Raw genomic sequence first — 20,978 nt, forward strand, 5'->3', positions numbered from 1 at the left:
ATGAGCATGGAAATGTGATTAGAAACAAAGCTCGACTTGTAGCCCAAGGCTATAGTCAGCAAGAGGGTATAGACTATGGAGAAACATTTGCTCCTGTCACTAGATTAGAAGCTATACGTATATTGTGTGCCTATGCCAGTTACATGAATTTTAAACTATATCAAATGGATGTGAAAAGTGCATTTCTTAATGGCTTTATAAATGAAGAGGTATATGTAAATCAACCTCCTGGGTTTGAAGATCCAAAATTTCCAAACCACGTTTATAAACTCAAAAAGGCCCTGTATGGCCTAAAGCAAGCTCCAAGAGCTTGGTATGAGAGGTTAACCAACTTCCTGCTAACCAGGAACTATGTCAGGGGAAAAGCTGACACAACCTTGTTTATTAAGAAAAAGGGTAAACATACCCTACTTGCACAGATATATGTAGATGATATAATTTTTGGTGCTACTGATGAATCTTTGTGCAAAGAATTTAGCCAACAGATGCAAACTGAGTTCGAAATGTCGATGATGGGTGAACTCAACTTCTTCCTTGGACTTCAAATCAAGCAAGGTAAGAATGGCATCTTTATAAGTCAGTCTAAGTACACCAAGGAAATGTTAAAGAAATTCAGCATGGTAGATTGCAAACCAATATCAACCCCCATGGGTACTGATACTGTCCTATGCAAGGATGAGAAGAGTAAGTCAGTTGATAGTAAACTCTATCGAGGTATGATAGGCTCCTTACTCTATCTCACTGCTAGTAGACCAGATATTCAATACTCAGTATGCTATTGTGCTAGATATCAAGCTGACCCCAGGGAATCTCATCTAACTGCTGTAAAAAGAATTTTTAGATACTTGCAAAGCTCAGTTGATGCAGGTCTATGGTATCCAACCTCAAATGACTTCACACTCATTGGATATACTGATGCTGACTATGGACGAGATAAGCTAGAACGGAAGAGTACTTCAAGAGGATGTCATTTCCTCGGAAGCTGTCTGGTATCTTGGTTCAGCAAGAAGCAATCATCCGTAGCTCTGTCTACAACTGAAGCTGAGTACGTGGCTGCTGGAAGCTGTGTTGCATAAGTCCTATGGATAAAGCAACAGCTTGAGGATTACGGAGTCAAAACAAAGACAATAGAGATCAAATACGACAACAAAAGTGCCATCGATCTATCTAAGAATCCGGTCCAACACAGCAGGATGAAGCATGTTAGCATAAGGCATCACTTCATCAGAGATCATGTACTAAAAGATGAGATCAAGCTGACTTATGTGCCAACGAATGATCAGCTTGCAGATATCTTCACAAAGCCCCTGGCACGAGAACAATTCAACACACTAAGGGAAGCAATTGGTATGTCAAATCCACTCTAACTAAATCTGCATTAAATAAGTGTCGTATGAGTGGAACCTTGAGTAATCGTGCAAATGCCATGTTAAGTAAAATATCTACTCCTTACTAAGCTTGAAAATGAAAACGCCACCCTATGCTAAATCGACACATATATTAAGTGATGATATTGAGTAAGTAAAAAAGCTGAGTAAACATCCTATGCTGAGTAGATAAACATATTGAGTAATCACTCTATGCTGAGTAAATACACATGCTGAGTGAGTAACGTATGTTGAGTTAATTAGAGATAGAAAAATTATCTTCACAAAAGTTAGGCACTCAATATCGTGGATGCTTCGAATTCTAGCTAAACCTAGTAAAAACCCACTCACTTAAAGTGAATCTACACGTGTAACCTCTGGCACCTTAGGAAGATGCACATTAATGACAAATCACATACGCCGAAGATGTCATAATTGACAGAATTTTTGTCGGTTGAACGTCCCTAGGTAAAAACGGCTAGTTAATGATTAAGGGCCGTCGTAAATTTATATAAAAAGTGGAAGAATCCCCACTCTTCATTAATTACGCCTGTAATCTCCTAAAATCGAACTTCCTTCTCTCTAAAAACTTCAAAACCTTCAAAAATGTCTTCCAGCAAAAACAAAACCCCTAAAACTCAAACCACAGACAAATCCACTGACCATGCTGGTCCTTTGACGGAAATCGAAAGGACAATGATCAAGGTACACTCAAAGGTCAATAATCTGGAGGTTTTAAAGTGCCGATGGTTTTCTCCAAGTTTCGTCTCATCTGAGAAACCATTCTGTGAATGGATCAAGAAGAACAAATGGAAAGGTCTCTTCTCTCTTTCAGGAACAGCTTACCCCAGGTTAGTACGAGAATTCTACTCGAATCTACGTGTTGATGCAGACGACTCTGATTATTTGGAGACCACTGTGAAAGGTCAGAAAATCGTCATAACCCCTGCTTATCTAGCCACACTGCTAGAATTACCAGACGAAGGAATTCAATTTAGAACGACAAAAGAAAAAATACCAAAAACCACATCTGATAAGCTAAAGGGGTTCTGTAAACCCAAAGATCATAAGGGGGAAATACCCAGCACCTGCATGGGTAAAGAACAAAAGATGGTCCACTTCATGCTAACCAACTTTATCTTCCCCAAACTCAGCTCAGCTTCATCCGCATCGAATTTCGAACAGTGCTTCATCTGGCACATGTTGACCTACACTCCATTCAATCTTCCCGTCTTTCTAGTTGGTGCGTTTCAATGAAGTGGTAAGAAACTCCGCTTGGGATCTCTAATCACAAAGATTCTTGAAGACAAGCAGATTGAGACGAAAAGTGAAACAAGTAGCTTGGGGAGTGAAATTACTGCAGTTCTGCTGGATGGACTGTTGTACAATCAACCCTTAAAGGGATATGAAGAAGCTGGAGATGCTGATGAAGATGAAGAAGATGAGCAACAAGAAATTGAGCCTCTAAAAGAGGTTGAAGCTCGTGCTGAGTCACCAGAGATAGCTCAGCCTGAGAAGATAAAGAAGAGGAAGGCTGTAGAAACCTGCTCCAAGGACATTCATGCTGTCCCAAAGAAAGTAAGGCTTTCATCAAGACAAAAAGCTAAAGCTGACAAGGCTAAGTAGCATGCTGAGAAAAGAAAGAGGCAAGAAGAGCCTGAGGATGAGAACGAAGAAACTCCAGAAACCCCTTTAAAGAAAAATAAAAAAGGAAACTCCTTAAAGATAGTAGAAGCTGTCCCACTAGCCTCTACTCAACCTGAAGGTCATAAAACTGACCAAGAAAAGGAAGCTGAGCAACATGTTGAGCACCAAGAAGTTAATACTGAGGAGGAAGAATACCCCAATGATGATGCTGAGCAGAAAAAGAAAGAAAGATATGTTGTTGAGGGCCCTATTGAGCAACCTGTAGAAGAGGAGACAGTTGCTACTGAGTCCAGTGAAGGTCTTCGAACTGACCATTCACCACCAAAAACTGAGACCCGGCGAAGACTAAAGAAGAAAGCGCAAAAGCAAATTGATCTCATGGACGACTTTCCCATTGACGAGCCTGAAACTGACCTCTCTACAATCCAGTTCCAGTACTTCTCAAATGAAACTGAGTCTCCACCAGAAAATCTAGTGGAAAAGCAAGCCTCTGTTACTCAGGATGAGGAACAAGCCAAAAACCCTACAAATCCAACTCAAGCTGCTCAAGGTGACACACTTCCTGTTTCCACTTGACCTCTTCAAGCTGGGAAGAGTAACTTATCGAATCAAGTTCCACCCTCAACACAACATGTTGATGATTCAGCTCATCCAATCAATCAAAGTCCAGGTACCAATCAAGGTACTCAATCTGGCAGAGAACCAACTCCTCCACCACCATCAAATTTTGAACCAGCCTCTGAGTCCAATGCTGCTAAGTTTGCATACTTGAATGCTACTGAGTCTGGCCGACGGGTCATTGCTTCTGCTCAGTCCTTGCTTCAAGATTTCCATCCTACTCAAGCTGATGGTCCCCAATCTACTCAAACTGAGTCCTCTCACCTGACAGGTATTACTCAGCTTCTGAATGAACTTCGAGGACTAAAAGATCTGGTTAGTGTTATCACTGCAGTTCAGACTCGGCAACCAAACCAAGAGCAAATAGCAAAACTGACTGAATTAGTGCTTACAATGGCCACTCATATGAATTCGCTTGAAGGAAAAATTCACCAACTGTCAGAGATCAATCCAGGGTATGTCACTTCCACTGAGCTTCAAAGCTACTTTGTTAAGCTAGCAGCGGAACTGACCATCTCGAGAGCCCCTGCCAATCCTGAATCTGTTACGTCTGCTGAATTGCAAGATTGTTTTTCAAAATTGAATGCTGAGCTGACAAAATTAAGTCAACCCGGCCATACTGAGTTTTCCACCTCTACCGAACTTCAACAATGCTTCACCAAGCTTCATACTGAGCTGACAAGTACACGTGACTTAGTATCCTCCTCTTCCCAGTGTACTATTGACCAATTAAGTGAGGCACTCAGACTCCTGAACATTGATAGAGCCCAGATGGATGTTGATCCAGTCTCCAACACAGAACTCATGAGCTTTTCACAAGCTATCATGAAGGCAATGCGTATCAACAATGCCCAGCGCATGTTTTATGATTCTGCTCTTCTAAAGCTGTTCCATCAATCTTATGGTCAGATCACAAGCTCAATCACCTGCCTAAGCTGGAAAACAAACCAAACAATCTTTTCATAGTAAAAACATCGTCTCAACTAAGCGTCCATTAGAGTTGCTACACTTGGATCTCTTCGGACCAGTCCAGTCGCTGAGCTTGGGTGGTAGGAGATTTTCCTTGGTCATTGTAGATGACTTTTCTCGGTACACTTGGATCATCTTGCTGAGTAGCAAGGATGAAACATTTGAGACGTTTGCAACTTTAGTAAGAAAACTTGAAAATGATAAAGACCTAAAGTTGGCTCACATCCGAAGTGATAATGGTGGAGAATTCAAAAACCAATAGTTTGTTGAATTCTGTGAAGCCAGCGATATTGACCATAATTTTTCTGCTCCTAGAACGCCTCAACAAAATGGGGTTGTTGAAAGGAAAAACAGAACCTTGGTTGAAATAGCCAGGACAATGCTGAGTGAGCATAGGCTTCCAAAGTACTTTTGGGGAGAAGCTGTCAACACAACTTGCTACATACTTAATAGGGCTCTAGTTAGACCCATATTAAAGAAAACTCCCTACGAACTTTGGAAAGGACGAAAGCTCAACATTGGATACTTCCGTGCCTTCTGCTGTAAATGTTTTATTCTAAATACTAAAGACAGCCTTGCTAAGTTTGATTCAAAAGCTGGTGAAGCTATCTTTTTAGGCTACTCAACAAACAGCAAAGCATATAGAGTTTTCAATAAACGAACTCATGTCTTAGAAGAGTCAGTACACGTTGAGTTCGATGAAACTAACCCTGCAGGAAAAGACAAGCAGCTGACTGAGGATGATCCATACTCAGCGCCCGCTGACCAAGAAACAGCCGCTGAGTCACTGCCTCAAGGGCTGACCAAAGGTAAAAGCGAAACTCAAATTGTTTTCACTGACCAATCTATACCTGCAGAGATTGTTGAAACACAACCAGCTCAAGACATCACTCTACCAAAAGAGATCAGAATTCCAAGAGGACACTCAGAGAGTGTCATTCTTGATGCTGCTGAAAACACCCTGATGATAAGAAATCAACTCAGGAGATACCTCAGCAACGTAGCATTCGTCTCAGTTCAGGAACCAAAGAACTTCGCTGAAGCTGAGCACGATGAGTTCTGGATGAGTGCAATGCAAGAAGAACTTGATCAATTTAGAAGAAATGAAGTATGGGACTTAGTGCCAAATCTAAGAAGTCAGAAGACCATAGGAACAAGATGGGTCTTCCGCAACAAGCTGGATGAACAAGGGAACGTGGTCAGGAACAAAGCAAGACTCGTAGCTCAGGGCTATAGTCAGCAAGAAGGTATTGACTACGGTGAGACCTTCGCCCCAGTGGCAAGGCTAGAGGCTATAAGAATTTTATGTGCATATGCATCTTATATGAATTTTAAATTATTCCAAATGGATGTTAAGAGTGCATTCCTTAATGGAGTTATAAACGAGGAAGTTTATGTTAATCAACCTCCAGGGTTTGAGGATCCCAAGTTCCCAAACCACGTTTACAAACTCAAAAAGGCTCTGTATGGTCTCAAGCAAGCACCACGTGCTTGGTATGAGAGGCTGACCAGTTTCCTGCTGACTAGAAATTATGTCAGAGGTAAAGCTGATACAACCTTATTCATTAAGAGGAAGGGTAAAGATACACTACTGGCTCAGATATATGTGGATGACATTATTTTTGGTGCCACTAACGAGTCAATGTGCAAGGAATTTAGTAAACAGATGCAGACTGAGTTTGAAATGTCAATGATGGGAGAACTCAACTTCTTCCTTGGACTTCAAATCAAACAAGGGAAAAATGGCATCTTCATCAGTCAAGCTAAATATGCCAAGGAGATATTGAAGAAGTATGAACTTGATAATTGCAAGCTAGTATATACCCCTATAGGCACTGACACTGTCCTCTGCGCTGACGAGAATGGTAAGTCAGTAGACAGCAAATTGTACCGAGGTATGATCGACTCTCTACTCTACTTAACTGCTAGTAGACCGGACATTCAGTTCTCAGTATGTTATTGTGCTAGATATCAATCTAACCCTAAGGAATCTCATTACATAGCTGTAAAAAGAATCCTTAGATATTTGCAAAGCTCAGTGAATGCAAGTTTATGGTATCCCAATACTTATGATTTCACACTTATTGGATACACTGACGCTGACTACGGACGAGACAAACTTGAATGAAAAAGCACCTCAGGAGGATGTCATTTTCTTGGGAGCTGTCTTGTATCTTGGTTCAGTAAGAAGCAGTCGTCAGTAGCCTTGTCAACCACTGAAGCTGAGTACATTGCTGCTGGAAGCTGTGTTGCTCAAGTCCTCTGGATTAAGCAACAACTAGAAGATTCTGGTGTTCAGACTAAGACAATTGAAGTCAAATGTGACAACAAAAGTGCCATTGACCTATCAAAGAACCCAATCCAGCACAGCAGGATGAAGCATGTCAGCATAAGACATCACTTCATTAGAGACCATGTACTCAAGGGAGAGATCAAGCTGACCTATGTCCCAACGGATGAGCAGCTTGCAGATATCTTCACAAAGCCACTAGCTCGTGAGCAATTCAACATACTTAGAGAAGCCATTGGTATGTTTAATCCTCTTCAGTAAATTCCAAGTATAATGTGTGATATATGCATGCTGAGTTGATTACCATGCTGAGTGATTTATGCTAAATCAATGTCTATTACATGCTGAGTAGATATACACACTGAGTGATTAAACACACGAATTATTCCTTGCGTAGAACTGACTACTCAGAACATTAAACGTTTGGAATCCTTAACACTGAGTAAAGATCCGTTGCAAAATTTAATGCAAAACACGCGAATTAAATAGCCATCTAGGATGACGTAAGCGCAATAATTACAAAATACATACGCCGATTGTGTCATAAATACTAGAATCTTTGTCGGTTGAATATCTCGAGGTCAAAATGCCACCTCAACTCTTCAGATCAACTCGATACTTCGATAAATAGTGGACGAATTCCCACTTTTACCTCTTTACGCTTAGAAATTTCTGGTATTCATATCTCCTCTCTTTCAAAATCCCAAACTTCTCAAAACTTCTCTAAGAATCATGTCTGACGATTCTCAGAACGTCTCCGGTGCCGGTTACGACGATGATCGCTCCGATGAAAACCCTTCATCTCCTGCTCAGCAGGAATATAGCGAGACTCCCACGAAGTCTCAAGAACTTAGTCAGCGAGACCACTCTAAGGTCACTACACCGAGCAAGAAAACCAAGGCTGACCAAGCTACATCCTCGAAAGGGAAACAAAAGCAGGACAAGGCAAAGAAACCAGTGGAACGCACCTACTCCCTAGTCTACGAGAGTGTTAGGGGATATAAGGTTCACCACTCTCGCTGGTTCTCACAGGGATTCGTGAAAGCTGAGAAGCCCTTCTGTGAGTGGATCTCATAGAACGGCTGGACCGAGCTGTTCTCAACTCGAGAAGCCACCTACCCCGAGCTAGTGAAAGAGTTCTATGCTAACTTAAGAGTCGCTGATGACAACCGGGACTATATGGTTACCAAGGTTCAAGGGAAGGATATCTTCATCAACCCTTCTTACCTTGCCTCACTGCTAAAGATAAAAAACGAAGGAGCTAAACTTAGAAAATCGGGTGATCAGGATAAAATTGATTATCCCGTTGAGTTCTGTAAACCCGCCGATCACGTAGGAGAGATTTCTAGCAGCTCCATGGGTCAGCATCAGAAGATGGCCCATTACATACTGACCAACTTTCTTTTCCCCAAGATCAACTGCACCAGCTCAGCAACGAACTTCGAACAATGCTTCATCTGGCACATGCTCAACTACCAGCCGATCAACATGACAGTCTTTATTATCGGTGGTTTTCAAAGAAGCACTGGAACCCTTAGGTTAGGCTCCATTATTACCAAAATCCTCAAAGATCACCAAGTAAGTTTGGTAGAGGAAATCCACACCTGGGGAACAGAAATTACTGCAGCTGCACTGTTCGGCTTGGTCTACGACCAACCGATTGTCCCTAAGAAAGGAAAATGGGCCGATGTTCAGGATACCAAGGGGATGGTGACCCGAAAAGGAAGAGATGGAAACTGACCAACTCAAGATGAATGAGCTTCTACAATACTCCCAATCCATCTTCAAACATATGCGTCATTCGAATGCTCATCGTCAGTATTATGACTCGGCTCTGCTTAAGATGTTTCATCAAGCCTATGCCATGCTGACTGACAGTATCACCTGGATTGGGAAGTCTCAAGCATACCTTCTAAGTATGATCAGTACGTCGGTCAAAGTTCCTCGCTCTGTGTTGGATGATGGTGTGCCTGTTTTTGATGGCATAAATGAAAGCACGCGCAAGCTTAAGGCATTTTCCTCGCGATTAACTCATACTGCTATTGATGACACCTTCATTCCTCCTCCTCCCGATGGTGGCAAAACGGGGGAGAAAACTCAAGCTGATAGAACTCAGCATAAAGAAGAGGCGTCTGGAAGTCAGCTGAAACAAAAGGGCAAAGCCAAAGAACATCCTGTCCAGATCAACTACAAGAAAAAATAGCTTGACTAGGAATGACTAGATATGCTAGACTTAGCCTTTTGTTAAACTTTAAACTTATATTTTTCTTGTGTATCTTGTTATGCTGACTTTAAATCCAAAACTATGCTTGCATCTCTTATTCATACTGACCAATCTTATGTGATGCTTACTTATGTTTTGTGATAAATGTTAAACGCATCTTCATTAAATCAACTATGTTAAGTGTCTACATTGCTTTTTGATTATCTGCTGTGTTGATCAATACGTTGACCACTTCTTATATGTTCTCTTAACTAAAACTCATTGAACAAAGATATACTCAGCGCGCTCTCTGATATCTAAATCTTCCGCATAAACTGAGTTAAAAAGAATATGTTCCATGAGCTGACCTATTTCTGAAAAACTGACCTTAGACTTACTCGATTAAACCTTGAAATGTTTAGAGTAAAACTAAGTCAGTAGCTCAACCCTTACGGGGGAGTATTTTGAGTAATATAAGGTCAACTATCATGGGGGAGCTCAACACTGAGTTCTTCACTGAATATTTTTGCCAACATCAAAATGGGGGAGTTTGTTGAAACACCTTTCCACATGATTTTGATTTGGCAAAATTATTTAAGTAAACTATAAAAAATATTCTAACACATTAAATTTAAATGCTTTGATTTATTCACACTAATGTGTTTGTTCAATGTTGAGTTTATTGTTTATAAGACATTAAGATAAAAAGCTTAAAGGCCCATAAGTGGAAGTCAAGCCCAAGTCAACAGATCAAGACCACACGGCCCAAGAATTCAAAATGCGGTCATTCTAAACAAAGTTCAAGCTCAGCGTGAAGAAGGATCGAGAAGCCTTCTATCAATTGCTTCAAGATGAAGCTGCTGAGTCGAACGACATGAAGTACAAGTCAGCGGCAGATAAGAACCAACTTATAGACAAAGTAATTCTACTTTTGGTAAAGTTCAGAAGGCGCAGGAAGCTGTTTGGAAGACTTTGCCATAAATGTCGAAACATTCTGTTTACCTGACGAAAAGCTGATGAGCACTGCCGTAGACAGAAGATGCAATAATCTCATTGGCCAACGACACTGAGCACGTCCTGAGTGACAACGACAGGAAGCCGTTAGGCTCCAACGGTTATTTTGAAATTCGAAATTAACGGTGCTTGAAGTGTCACTATATAAAGGCCTCTCATTTGCTTCAATCGATGCAGATCTTCAACTAGTCGAAACGCTGACCAAATTCACACTTGAAGTTCTGTGAGAAAAGCAAAGAAAAAATCTTACACCAATTTCCAATCATTGTGTAAAAGTCTAGAGTGATTTCAAATCATCTAAAGTGTCTTAGCAATTGTTGTTTAGGACAAACACTTTATCATTTCTAGAAGAATAGAAAGGAGAAGCTGAGTACTCGGTTATAGTACTCAGTGGTAGTTATAGGAGTGAGTAGAGGTATAGAGGAAGGTACTCTTGTATACTCAGCTTCTATTGTAAAAGGTTTCGTGCTCTACCTTTAAAGAGCTCAGTAGAGAATTCAAAAAGCTCGGAACGCGTTCCGGGGACTGGACGTAGGCGGAGAGGCCGAACCAGGATATGTCTGCTGAGTAACATATTTCTAACCCTTAAACTCCTTTATATATTGCTTGCTATAAAACTGACTAAGTAACGAACTCACGCTGAGTTGAGTGCACTAAGAAGCTGAGTTCAGGAATAGACTCTAAGTGCTATCTCCTGACTCAAGGAAAGAAACAGACTTAGTCACAAGTTGACTAAGCTTGTGTCTTAAAACTACTTAGCGCCGCTGTGTAAACCTTTTATTAAGAAAAGAAGTCAGCCTTAACGGACAAAATTTTAAATAGTTCCTATCCCCCCCCCTTGGAACTAACCTTGTCACGTTATACGGGACCAACAAGTGGTATCAGAGCTTAAAAGCTCACTGAGCAAGGTATAACTACCTTGAGCTGATCCCCATAATGGCTGAGAACAGCACTCGTTTCCTCCCAGGAAATCAGACAACTCAGATTTTACCTGAGGGACTGTCCATTACTCGGCCTCCTCTGTTCTTCGGGTCTAACTATACCTTTTGGAAGAACAGAATGAAAAATTTCATTCAGGCAACAAATATGAGTGCATGGCAGATGAGCTTGCTGAGCCTTGTATTTCTGAGCACGCTGACCCCTCCATTGCATCTGTGGGAAGAAAGGACACACCACAAAGGTGTGCTGGCATGCTCAGCACTGGGGTGCTGACCAGTCAGTGAGATATCCTAAACGGAAGGTCAGCTGTGAGTTCTGTGGGAAAAATGCACACACTGTCCAAGTATGTCATCATAAAATTAAATATGATGTTTTACCTGTTGAGCCTAACAAACAAGGACCCAAAAAGAATTGGATACCTAAAAATAACTAGCTATATTGCAGGTAAGCCTGAGGTGTGCTGAGAAGTAAAAAATGTGGTACATTGACAGCGCATGCTCGAGGCATATGACTGGTGATGAAACTCAATTCATCACACTTGTGCGTAAACTAGATCAACCGACTATAGCGTCTGAGTTAATAAATGAATAAAAACTGAATAAAAATATAGACTATGCACTCTAAATGAGAATAGAGCTCACGTACAGCCGGTTTTTATAACCGGTCAACTATGTCACGTCATCGATTTTCATTTTATCTATTTACAAAAGTGGGACCCACTCTATATACGATCACTAAAATACTTTTACTTTTATAGAAATTACTAAAATGCCATCATCATTTTCTCTCTCCATTTGTCTGCATCTCATTTCTCTCTCAATCTTTCGCCTTCTCTCTCTATCTTTTCTTCCTTTTCTATATCCATGTAAATGCTTCCTTTACGGTCACCCATTAAAATTAATCCCTTTCTCTAAGAGAGGGAGGAAGAAACTTAAGTTCACCAATTTTTCCCCCAAAAATTTAGGTTTCCAACCATATTTACTAGTCTCCAGTAATGGCGAAAACCCTAATGCTAATTTTGATTTTTATTGCCTAAAATTAAAATCCTGTATAACGGAATTATCAGGAGAATTTGAATTATTGAACACATATAGGTAATCAAACTGATCCTGCGGCTAAAAGCATTAGGGGAACCAATTCTCAGAACCTTGTAGAGAAGATTTTGAGGTCTAAGATTACCAGCACACCTACTGGAAGGAGCAATGTTTTGGTCGAACAGCCGAGAGAATTAGGAGAGAGATGGGTATTGATGAGTGAAAAAAATATATAATTAAGGGTAAATTAGTCCTTTGCTATTAGGTGGGATCCATTTTTATTTTTTAGGAGGTTAAAAGTGCTGAGATGGCAACGTTGACTTCCGTTGACCGGTCACAAATACCGATTGTACACTTCAGTGGAAGGTCACTAAAAGGTTGTACAGTTTAGTGTGACGAATTTTTGGTTGTACACCAAAGGGTGAAAATGGGTAAAAGTTGTACACCACGTATGTAATTTACCCGAACTTTGATTGGGATTAAGTCTGTGATCATTTATTTTTCCACATTTAGTCATTGATCATTGATTCTATTATGGATTAAGTCCTTATTTAAATTTTTTATCGAGTTTGGACTACATACATTGTTAGGGTGGTTCGGCTTGTTGACATGGACAAATAAAAATAAGAATTCCTTGACTAGAAGAGAGAAAAGTTAAAAAATAAAACGAAATTATAGAATCTAATTTCCAGTATATTCTTTCAAACTCGATTTTCTCCTCTCCCATTTTGTGATTTTCAATATTAGAATCGTCAAATCGATCATCTCATCTTCTAAACTCGACAGAAAAATTAAATAAGGGCCAAATTCATAACAAAAAATCAATGACTCAAGGGCTCAATGTAGAAAAATAATTGATCAGTGGCTTGATCATTAAAACATGTAGAGTTCAGAGGCTTAATTATGCTTTTTGCTGTTGGAAAACCACAAACCTAATATATAGGCTTAATACATCACCAGCTCCCTAAACTTGTTTATTTCATATCACCAGCTCCCTAAACTTGTCCATAAAAATTGATTAGCTCTATGAACTTTCCAAGTGTCTCACCAGCTCCCTAAACTTGTTTATTCTGTAACAACGGAATACAAAAACCATGATAAAATACCCCTAACGTTTTGGATCAGGAGTAATTTTACCCCTAACGTCTAAAATGGTAAAATTTTACCCCTAACGTTGAAAGCCAAGAGCAATTTTACCACTAACATTGATAAATTGGGTTAATTTGAGAAATAATTCATCAAACTGTCTTCTCGATCATGAATCTTGTCATCTACACTTCACACCTGCATCATTTTATCAGTAACAAATCACAAACATATGTTGGGATGTGAAAAAAAATATAAATATATATATACTGACTTTTGTACGAATTGGACAAAAAAAATTCAAAAAATTCACTAAATTTATAAATTTGCTTTTGGCTACTAATGTTAGGAGTAAAATTGCACCATTTTAGACGTTAGGGGTAAAATTACTCCTGACCCAAAATGTTAGACGTATTTTTGTACCTTAATCCGAGTTAGTATTATGATTTTTGTATTTAGTTGTTACGGAATAAACAAGTTTAGGGAGCTGGTGAGATATTTGCAAAGTTTAGGGAGCTGGTGAGACATTTACAAAGTTTAGGGAGCTAATAAATTTTTATGGACAAGTTTAGGGAGCTGGTGATACGAAATAAGGAAGTTTAGGGAGCTGGTGAGACACTTGCAAAGTTCATGGAGCCAATCTACTATTATAGACAAGTTCAGGGAGCTGCTGATGTATTAGACCTAATATATATAAAAAGCAAAAAACATTATTAGGCCTCTGATTTTTTATTTTTTTGGTTCATTAAACTTTTGATTTTTTATTTGAATACATTAAGTCCCTGATCATTTATTTTTTGTCTCATTAATCCCTTAATGGCCAAAAAAAATTTGAACATAAAATTCGATTAACAGACTGTTATTCATTTCACATGCATTCGAAAATTGTACTTTTACACTTTTTAAAAGCAGTTTTGGATATGTAATGTGGATATAAGAAAACTATAAAAACCTTAATTTAAACTGTAAAACATATTTTTTTTTTAATAATTTCAAATACATATGAAGTTAATAACGTATTTTTCACATAATTACATATTCACGACTTACTAATTTGGTCATCAATGGCTTAACGAGACCAAAAATAAAAAATTAAGTTAAGGGTTTAATGTATCTAAATAAAAGATCAAGAGTTTAATGAACCAAAAAATGAAAGATTAAGAGTCTAATGATGCTTTTTGCGTATATAAAAATCACATACCTACAATATATATACATATATAAAAATAACATACCTAAAATAAAAATCACATACCTACAATATATATACATATATAAAAATAACATACCTAAAATACATAAATACAATATATATACATATATAAAAATCACATATCTAAAATACATAAATATACACATCCTTATAATTTATTTATATCATAAAAACAAAATCGACTCTGCTGGGGTTCGAACCCAGAATCTCTGGTTTCGTAGACCAGCGCCTTATCCATTGGGCCACAGAGTCATTTGTTCATGTGACGCGTTTTATTTAGTGGGTTACTAAACCTAGCCACTAATTCCCACCTCTAGTCCCTAGAATTGACCGAAATACCCTTTGGACTAAATTTCAAAAATTCCAAAACCTCTCAAGAACCCTAAACGTTTTTTGCTCAAATCCGGACAACACATTGAGCCGAATCATGGATGGCGACAGAAGACGTAAAGGAAAAGATAAAGTGGTAAGATTCACCGCTTTATTTCGTTGATTTCGAGCTCGTAACGAATCTGTGTTGTTTTTTTTGGAATTCGCCGGAATCGCAGGTCGGGCGTATGAGTATCACGCCCTCCCTGCGGTTCGGGCGTATGAGCATCACGCCCTACCAATGGTGAGGGCGTGATAGCCATACGCCCGAACCGCAGGGAGGGCGTGATACTCATACGTCCGAACCGTAGGGAGGGCGTGGTGATATCACGCCCGAACCATTGGCAGGGCGTGATGCTCATACGCCCTACCAATGGTTCGGGCGTGATTCCCTTACGCCCACGTTGGTTTTTAAAATTTATATTATTTAAAATTTTATTAATTTTAGTTTAATTTATATTATTTAAAATTTTATTAATTTTAGTTTAATTTTAGTATAGTATTAGCATGATTTTTACAATTTTATTAATTTAGGGTAATTTTATAATTTTGGTATAAATTGATTAAAACTTTAGTATAATTTATTATAATTTTATAATTATAGTATATTTACAATTTTATTAATTTAGTATAATTTTTTTATGTAGACGGAGCGGCCTACTAGGGGTGGAAAATCCATCCCGTCATCTGCTCGTCGTCTAAATATGGACGACGAGGATGATACACCACGCCAAACGAGATTGCGTGGTGTAGATGTATCTAGTCGTAGGCTGAGAGGGGCTGCGATGGAGCAGTTGAGGAGGGGGCCGATTGCGGATCAGGCCGATATTCATGACGCAGAGGGGGCGGTTGATTTTGATGACAGAGAGCCCGGTAGCGATTCTTTGCAGGACTACCTCGATGTGGCAGCCCGGACAGTGCGACAGTCCGCTGTTGCACATGATCGCGAGGTTGAGGAGAGCGATGAGCAGCCGACCCCGGGGAGACAGCCGACCCAGCGCGTAGGAGGTCGTTTTGCGGGTACAGGTATTTTTTAGTATAATTTAGTATAATCTAGTATAATTGAGTATAATCTAGTATAATTGAGTATAATTGAGTATTTTTTAGTATTTTTGAGTATAATTTAGTATTTTTAGTATAATTTAGTATAATGTAGTATTTTTAGTATAATTTTGTATAATCTAGTATAATTGAGTATAATTTAGTATAATTTAGTATAATTGAGTATTTTTTAGTATAATTTAGTATTTTTTAGTATAATTTAGTATAATTTTGTATAATTTTATAATTATCAGGGACAAGCAAACGTTCCAAAGCTAGTGAGGACGAGAGCTGGGTAGTTACTGGACCGGTTGCTGGTGGTCCCGTTGATGGTTCCGTGATTCCTAGTTTTCTAGGACATGTTGCCTCACGGATGTTGGGAGGGGAGATTCGGTCGTTTCTGACATGCTATAATAGATCAGCAGCATGCAAAGATTTGTGTCAGTGGTTTTCTGATGCGTCACCCGAGGTAAGCATAATATAGTGTGTCAACATTTATTGTAATTCGTATTTTTAACTATAAACATACAAAACATTCTGTAATTTTATAATTTTATGTGTCATTTTACAGCTGAGGGAGATGATCGAGAGGACTGGTTTGTCCCACCTTCCACGTGCCATGTTCAGGAACCTCGACACTCCGCTATTGACTGCGTTCGTGGAGCGGTGGCAGCCCGATACGAACTCCTTCCACATGCCGTTCGGTGAGATGACTATCCAGCTGCATGATGTGTGGCACATTCTTCGGATCCCGATCGACGGTCAGATGGTGTCCGAGTCTCCCCCTGTTGACTCGCTTCATGCCATGTGCATGATGATGTTTGGGGTGAGTCAGGCTGAGCTTCTATTGCCGACTAGTCGTTTATGGTCATATGGAGGTGTATTTGTTACGGCTGTACAGAGGCTACTAGGTGAGGGTAGGGATGACGCTACTCGGGCAGCGGCGTGGATGTGGCTTATGCTTGGATCCACTCTGTTTGTTGATAAGAGTGGAGATAGGATTAGGCCGGCCCATCTTCATGAGGTTTACAGCGGTGTCAGCGGGGCAGCTGGACTATCATGGGGGTCTGCCACATTAGCCATGTTGTACCGGCAGCTAGGGATAGCGAGCAGAGGAGATTGCTCCGGTATATGCGAATGTTTGACCCTACTGCAGGCATGGATATATGAGTATTTTCCGGTTTTCCGGCCGCATAGAGGAGCTCACCTGATCCCAGCTGACCATACCCGTGCACTGAGATGGGAGGTCGGGGTCCCAGGCAAGACGACCGCCCGACTAGATACCTTTCGGGGGCAGCTGGATCGTATGACGGCGGCAGAGGTATTTTATAAAATTCTAGAATTTATTTAATTATTATTTATAGTATATTATTTGTAAAATTGAGTATTACTTTTTTTCAGGTGACGTGGTTGCCTTATGGTCCTGTCGCTGATGATGATCGGCTTCGGGTGTCCTACGCCGATTGGATACGGTGTAGAGACATCGTCGAGCCGTATATGCCCGACCGAGCGCTGCGACAGGTCGGATATACTCAGCCTATCCCAGCTGAGCGTATTAGACCTGATAAAGCAGTACGACCATGGAAGTCGTTATCGTACAAGCTCACGCATTCCTTAGTCACAGTTGAGGACACCTGGAGGAGATTTCCATCGGCTCGGGGCATCGATCGGAGGAGATGCCGACCAGTCGGATACGATCCCACTGCCTGTGATCTTGCTTATATGGATTGGTATATGCAGTATTCGCATCCCCATCTCCTTCATGCACCACAGGCTGGACCGGTACAACATTCTCGCGCCAACAGCGAATTGGTAAGTTTATTATTTTTTAGTATTATTATTTTGTATTGGTTTATATGTGTTTAATTTTAAATATTTATTTATTGATTTTTTTTGCAGTGGGTTAGCTGGTTGTGGCGTGTCACCCAACTAGCGGCTACCCACCGATCTGACGAGGATGTTCCATGCATTAAGAGGGAGATGGATGAGTTTATGGATGCGTGGCGTCGGGCGAACTAGATTATTTTTTTTTTTATAACTTCATACATTTGAACACTTTTTGTTGTATATATTACGTTTATAAATGTTTATGTTTATTAATGTTTATTTTAATTTTTATGTTTTTAAATTTTTTTTGTTAAGTACATTTAACAGACTATTTACGGGTTTAACGGCATATATACGGGATGGGTGTTGTTAAACCCAGCCCCATTTTCCCACCCCTAGCCCCGTGAAAGGACGAAAATGCCCTTTCATGGGTTTTGGGAGGGGAAAATCTAGTTTTTTTTGCGGAATCGACACGCGGGCGTGTGGCCATCACGCCTCACCACGCGGTCGGACGTGATAGCCCCACGCCTCACCGCGTGGTCGACCGTGACAGTCACACGCCCCACCTTACCGTCGGGCGTGTGACTGTCACGACCGACCACGCGGTGAGGCGTGGGGCTATCACGTCCGACCGCGTGGTGAGGCGTGATGGCCACACGCCCGCGTGTCGATTCCGCAAAAAAAATAGCTTTTCCCCTCCCAAAACCCGTAAATAGTCCGTTAAACCCGTAAATAGTCTGTTAAACCCGTAAATAGTCCGTTAACCCCGTAAATATGCGGTTAAACCCGTAACTACAGAATTGTACTTAAAACCAAAAATAATATAAGTTAATTAATAAATATTATTAATCACAACATATAAAACTAATATAATCTAGTCCAAGCCTCTCTCATTTCAGCAAATAAATTCTCCAAATGACGAACACTCTGATGAGAAAATAATCGCCATTGGGTGGCAATGGGAGGCACTGGAAACGAAGGATGTAAATAAAGACGTATGTAGTGACGATAACTTCCCAAATGACAAATCACAATCTCTCGCTCAGGTGGTCTTCCATCGTCCGAACGCATTGGCAGTATAGTGCAACATCCTAATTGTTCTGTAGTAAAAAGGAAAATTACTGCGTTCAATACAGATGCAGCAGCAAATAAGTCATCCGGAACCACCATCCAGTGGGACTCGCCACAACCCCCTCCTCCCCATTTAATACGTGTGAGGGCAGCATCAAACCCGTTCCCGTACACTGGCACATACAGATCACGGTTTGCCCGCATCTCATTCTCTATGAGCACTCTCATCAGCTTCCACTCCTCTTGATTAAAAATGATGGCATCGGCTAAAACACGAAATCCACAGTTACCATCTGCTACAACATCATGGAATCCAGTAATAAATGGTACGATGAGACGTTGAACCCGATGTAAATGGTGGTAACTGGCGATATCCGCATCATATCCGACTGAAAATATTAATATATGAAATTTATCAATAAAAATATATTTACTTTAACTTCAACATATATATAAATGAAATAAAATATACCCGGCATCTGGCTGTTATGCACAGATGAGGATGAAGAACGTCCTCGACTACGACTACTCCTCGAACCCGAGGACCGTGCTCGACCTCGTGGTGACTGATTGTACTCCCATGCACTCGGATTTCGTTTTGTTGATGAATTTCCCCTTGGTCTACCCCTAACAGTGTCTTTGACCTCAGGTTCTTTAAAGCCACTTTGTTCCGGGTTTATCTGATCATGAATCATCATCGATATGCTACGCACCATTGAAGGATCTAATTTGTGTCAATATATGTTTTCAGCTCACATGCACACGGAATACCATGAGTCATGGGCAACACGCATCCGCATTCAGTTACCACATCCGTACTCAATGCGTGCATACGCTTGAGCTCATCATTTAGTACAGCCAAACAGTAATGTGAAACGTGTAAGTCGAGATACGTGAAAGGTTCTCCACAGTGATTCACCACGGATCTTCTTCTTGAGTCCTCGAGTGAGTATCTGATTATATACAATGACGGATTATAAAACTAATGTATTAAACCTTAAAAGATTAAAGAAAATAATAGAATAAATGTCTTACTTGATCGCCTCGATCTGAGCCTCAATGTCCTTGTGCACCTTCGCCCACACTGTATCAAGTGCACCAGTAGATGAATTCAACCACTGTTTCAACTGTGCATGTGAACTCTCCACTCGACAGGTTGTGGTGTTTCCTAAGTGCAACACCTTGTTCGTCCATGCTCGACAAAACTTCTCTTTATGCACTAGCCACGTGGTCTCCACGTACTGAATCACACCAGGCCAGTTGCCAGTAGTATTCTTCATAGCTACCACTGCCGCCTCATATTCAGCTTCTGTCGGAGCTTCAATAATATGTTTCCATTTGGAATTTTTAAAAATTTCACCAAACTTCTTCATTCCACTCAACTTGCCAACTCTATCCTCCACATCCTTATTAATATGCCATGTGCACAATAAATGATGAGAATGAGGAAATACCTCACGAACCGGCCGCATCAGTCCTAACTCCCGGTCTGTAGCAATGACTGCCGGATGCACAGCAGGTTGGAGCAAAAGCTTCAATTTTTGTAACACCCACATGTAACTACCCTCCGTTTCATCCTTCATGATTGCATAGGCGATCAAAAAGTTTTTGTTAGAAGGCGTCATACCAATGATTTCGAAGAATGGCATCTTATACTTGTTTGTTTTATATGTTGAATCCATACCAACAAACAAGTAATAAGATCGGAACAGTGTGATCGATGTTGGATGTGCCATAAATAAGTGAGTCACGACATTACTGCCCAGCACCGCTTGCGTCCAATGTACATAGTCCTTATCTATAGCAAGCCGATAAAACTGACCGATTACATCCCGACCCTCAAAGCTCTCAGTCCTGATTTTCTCCCTGTAGTTGTAGATATGCCTTTGTGTCGGGCAATCCTCCGGATGTTTTTCTTTGATTGCAGCAAAAATAGCACAAGGCTTAGCTTGAGCTGAACTCATTTCACGAACGAGTTTTTTGGAAGCCGGGCTTAGTCCGCTCATCTGTCTGTAGCCCTGACGATATACAGCCAACTGATGACAGTGTTGTCCTCTATCTCCAGGAATCCCATTCACCACCCAACCGCTCAATTCGCCGATTTCCATAACCTTTATCTGGAATTTGCACCCACAGTACTTTGTTTTTGTATTCTTCCGTAATATAACATCCAAATCCATATCCTTTTTCCTTTTATAATTCTTAACACCACGAGCACATTTAACCAATATCCACTTTGACTTGCGCCCCGTCTTGTGCGACGCTGTTGTTAACTCAAACCCGATCCCAA

The 20,978-nt window shown here is 40.4% G+C and overlaps 1 non-coding gene across 1 annotated transcript; it reads right to left on the bottom strand.

Moving 5' to 3' along the window:
- Window positions 1–14,559: 14,559 nt before the first annotated feature.
- TRNAR-ACG (transfer RNA arginine (anticodon ACG)) lies at window positions 14,560–14,632 on the bottom strand. Its single transcript has one exon. It is a non-coding gene; the product is annotated as a tRNA-Arg (tRNA).
- Window positions 14,633–20,978: the final 6,346 nt, after the last annotated feature.

The sequence above is a fragment of the Euphorbia lathyris genome, chromosome 6 (assembly GCF_963576675.1).
Source record: "Euphorbia lathyris chromosome 6, ddEupLath1.1, whole genome shotgun sequence".
Taxonomy (NCBI): Eukaryota; Viridiplantae; Streptophyta; class Magnoliopsida; order Malpighiales; family Euphorbiaceae; genus Euphorbia; species Euphorbia lathyris.